We start from the raw sequence: 4,902 nt of genomic DNA on the forward strand, positions 1-4,902 counted from the left end.
AGAACTGTCTTAGCGAAAGGCTTCTTGAGGGGGAAAGCTGTAACTCTGTGAGATGATTTCACAGAACACAAAGAAGTTTCTCAGAAAGCTTGTTTCTCTTTGTTATTAGAGGATATTTCCTTTGGCCCTATAGTCTTCAAAGGGATCCGAAATATCTGTTCTCAGATTCCACAGAAATAAGGCTAGCAAAGACATCCACGAAATACAGATGTAACTCTGTGAGATGAATGAACAGAACACTAAGCAGGTTCTCAGGAAGCTACTTTACTGATTTCATCTGAGGATATTTATTTATACACCATAGCCCTCTTTGGGCTTCCAAATATCACTTTGCCAATTCCACAAGAACTGTCTTAGCGAAAGGCTTCTTGAGGGGAAAGCTGTAACTCTGTGAGATGATTTCACAGAACACAAAGAAGTTTCTCAGAAAGCTTCTTTCTCTTTGTTATCGGAGGATATTTCCTTTGGCCCAATGGTCTTCAAAGGGATCCGAAATATCTGTTCTCAGATTCCACAGAAAAAAGGCTAGCAAAGAGATACACGAAATACAGATGTAACTCTGTTAGATGAATTAACAGAACACTAAGCAGTTTCTCAGGAAGATTCTTTCCAGATTTCATCTGAGGATATTTCCTTTTTCACCTTTGCCCTCTAAGGACTTCCAAATATCACTTTGCCAATTCCACAAGAACTGTCTTAGCGAAAGGCTTGTTGAGGGGAAAGCTGTAACTCTGTGAGATGATTTCAGAGAACACAAAGAAGTTTCTCAGAAAGCTTCTTTCTCTTTGTTATCAGAGGATGTTTCCTTTCCCCCTATAGTCTTCAAAGGGATCCGAAATATCTGTTCTCAGATACCCCAGAAATAAGGCTAGCAAAGAGATCCACAAAATACAGATGTAACTCTGTGAGATGAATTAACAGAAATCTAAGCAGTTTCTCAGGAAGCTTCTTTCCAGATTTCATCTGAGGATATTTCCTTTTTCACCATAGCCCTCTATGGGCTTCAAATATCACTTTTCCAATTCCACAAGAACTGTCTTAGCGAAAGGCTTCTTCATGGGAAAGCTGTAACTCTGTGAGATGATTTCACAGAACACAAAGAAGTTTCTCAGAAAGCTTCTTTCTCTTTTTATCGAAGGATATTTCCTTTGGCCCTATGGTCTTCAAAGGGATCCGAAATATCTTTTCTCAGATTCCACAGAAATAAGGCTAGCAAAGAGATCCACGAAATACAGATGTAAGTCTGTGAGATGAATTAACAGAACACTAAGCAGTTTCTCAGGAAGCTTCTTTCCAGATTTCATCTGAGGATATTACCTTTTTCACCATAGCCCTCTATGGGCTTCCAAATATCACTTTTCCAATTCCACAAGAACTGTCTTAGCGAAAGGCTTCTTGAGGGGAAAGCTGTAACTCTGTGAGATGATTTCACAGAACACAAAGAAGTTTCTCAAAGCTTCTTTCTCTTTGTTATAGGAGGATATTTCCTTTTGCCCTGTGGTCTTGAAAGGGATCCGAAATATCTTCTCTCAGTTTCCACAGAAAAAAGGCTAGCAAAGAGATCCTCGAAATAGTGATGTAACTCTGTGAGATGAATTAACAGAACACTAAGCAATTTCTCAGAAAGCTTCTTTCCAGATTTCATCTGAGGATATTTCATTTTTCACCACAGCACTCTATGGGCTTCCAAATATCACTTTGCCAATTCCACAAGAACTGTCTTAGCGAAAGGCTTCTTGAGGGGAAAGCTGTTAGTCTGTGAGACGATTTGAAAGATCACAAGGAAGTTTCTCACAAAGCTTCTTTCTCTTTGTTATCGGAGGATATTTCCTTTGGCTCTATGGTCTTCAAAGGGATCCGAAATATCTGCTCTCAGATTCCACAGAAATAAGGCTAGCAAAGAAATCCACGAAATACAGATGTAACTCTGTGAGATGAATTAACAGAACACTAAGCAGTTTTTCAGGAAGCTTCTTTCCAGATTTCATCTGAGGATATTTCCTTTGTCACCATAGCCCTCTATGGGCTTCCAAATATCACTTTGCAAATTCCACAAGAACTGTCTTAGCGAAAGGCATCTTGAGGGGAAAGCTGTAACTCTGTGAGATGATTTCAGAGAACACAAAGAAGTTTCTCAGAAAGCTTCTTTCTCTTTCTTATAGGAGGATATTTCCCTTGGCGCTTTGGTCTTCAAAGGGATTCGAAATATCTGTTCTCAGTTTCCACAGAAAAAAGGCTAGCAAAGAGATCCTCGAAATACTGATGTAACTCTGTGAGATGAATTAACAGAACACTAAGCAATTTTTCACAAAGCTTCTTTCCAGATTTCATCTGAGGATATTTCCTTTTTCACCACAGCCCTCAATGGGCTTCCAAATATCACTTTGCCAATTCCACAAGAAGTGTCTTAGCGAAAGGCTTCTTGAGGGGAAAGCTGTAAGTCTGTGAGATGATTTCAAAGATCACAAAGAAGTTTCTCAGAAAGCTTCTTTCTCTTTGTTATCGGAGGATATTTCCTTTGGCTCTATGGTCTTCAAAGGGATCCGAAATATCTGTTCTCAGATTCCACAGAAATAAGACTAGCAAAGGGATCCACGAAATACAGATGTAACTCTGTGAGATGAATTAACAGAACACTAAGCAGTTTCTCAGGAATCTTCTTTCCAGATTTCATCTGAGGATATTTCCTTTTTCACCATAGCCCTCTAAGGGCTTCCAAATATCACTTTGCCAATTCCACAAGAACTGTCTTAGCGAAAGGCTTCTTGAGGGGAAAGCTGTAACTCTGTGAGATGATTTCACAGAACACAAAGAAGTTTCTCAGAAAGCTTCTTTCTCTTTTTTATCAGAGGATATTTCCTTTGGCCCTATGGTCTTCAAAGGGATCCGAAATATCTGTTCTCAGATTCCACAGAAATAAGGCTAGCAAAGAGATCCTCGAAATTCAGATGTAACACTGTGAGATGAATTAACAGAACACTATGCAGTTTCTCAGGAAGCTTCTTTGCAGATTTCATCTGAGGATATTTCCTTTTTCACCATAGCCCTCTATGGGCTTCCAAATATCACTTTGCCAATTCCACAAGAACTGTCTTAGCGAAAGGCATCTAGAGGGGAAAGCTGTAACTCTGTGAGATGATTTCACAGAACACAAAGAAGGTTCTCAGAAAGCTTCTTTCTCTTTGTTATAGGAGGATATTTCCTTTTGCCCTGTGGTCTTGAAAGGGATCCGAAATATCTTCTCTCAGTTTCCACAGAAAAAAGGCTAGCAAAGAGATCCTCGAAATAGTGATGTAACTCTGTGAGATGAATTAACAGAACACTAAGCAATTTTCAGAAAGCTTCTTTCCAGATTTCATCTGAGGATATTTCATTTTTCACCACAGCACTCTATGGGCTTCCAAATATCACTTTGCCAATTCCACAAGAACTGTCTTAGTGAAAGGCTTCTTGAGGGGAAAGCTGTAACTCTGTGAGATGATTTCACAGAACACAAAGAAGTTTCTCAGAAAGCTTCTTTCTCTTTGTTATCGGAGTGTATTTCCTTTGGCTCTATGGTCTTCAAAGGGATCCGAAATATCTGTTCTCAGATTCCACAGAAATAAGGCTAGCAAAGAGATCCACGAAATGCAGATGTAACTCTCTGAGATGAATTAACAGAAAACTATGGAGTTTTTCAGGAAGCTTCCTTCCAGATTTCATCTTAGGATATTTCCTTTTTCACCATAACTCTCTATGGGTTTCCAAATATCACTTTGCTAATTCCACAAGAACTGTCTTTGCAAAAAGCTTCTTGAGGAGAAAGCTGTAACTCTGTGAGATGATTTCACAGAACACAAAGAAGTTTCTCAGAAAGCTTCTTTCTCTATGTTATCGGAGGATATTTCCTTTGGCCCAAAGTCTTCAAAGGGATCCGAAATATCTGTTCTCAGATTCCACAGAAATAAGGCTAGCAAAGAGATGCACGAAATACAGATGTAACTCTGTGAGATAAATTAACAGAACACTATGCAGTTTCTCAGGAAGCTTCTTTCCAGATATCATCTGAGGATATTTCCTTTTTCACCTTAGCCCTCTATGGGCTTCCAAATATCACTTTCCCAATTCCACAAGAACTGTCTTAGCGAAAGGCTTCTTGAGGGGAAAGCTGTAACTCTGTGAGATGATTTCACAGAACACAAAGAAGTTTCTCAGAAAGCTTCTTTCTCTTTGTTATAGGAGGATATTTCCTTTGTCCCTATAGTCATCAAAGGGATCCGAAATATCTGTTCTCAGATTCCACAGAAATAAGGCTAGCAAAGAAATCCACGAAATACAGATGTAACTCTGTGAGATGAATTAACAGAACACTAAGCAGTTTTTCAGGAAGCTTCTTTCCAGATTTCATCTGAGGATATTTCCTTTGTCACCATAGCCCTCCATGGGCTTCCAAATATCACTTTGCAAATTCCACAAGAACTGTCTTAGCGAAAGGCATCTTGAGGGGAAAGCTGTAACTCTGTGAGATGATTTCAGAGAACACAAAGAAGTTTCTCAGAAAGCTTCTTTCTCTTTCTTATAGGAGGATATTTCCCTTGGCCCAGTGGTCTTCAAAGGGATTCGAAATATCTGTTCTCAGTTTCCACAGAAAAAAGGCTAGCAAAGAGATCCTCGAAATACTGATGTAACTCTGTGAGATGAATTAACAGAACACTAAGCAATTTTTCACAAAGCTTCTTTCCAGATTTCATCTGAGGATATTTCCTTTTTCACCACAGCCCTTAATGGGCTTCCAAATATCACTTTGCCAATTCCACAAGAACTGTCTTAGCGAAAGGCTTCTTGAGGGGAAAGCTGTAAGTCTGTGAGATGATTTCAAAGATCACAAAGAAGTTTCTCAGAAAGCTTCTTTCTCTTTGTTAT

This window comes from Macaca nemestrina, chromosome 14 (assembly GCF_043159975.1).
Source record: "Macaca nemestrina isolate mMacNem1 chromosome 14, mMacNem.hap1, whole genome shotgun sequence".
In the NCBI taxonomy this organism is placed as follows: domain Eukaryota; kingdom Metazoa; phylum Chordata; class Mammalia; order Primates; family Cercopithecidae; genus Macaca; species Macaca nemestrina.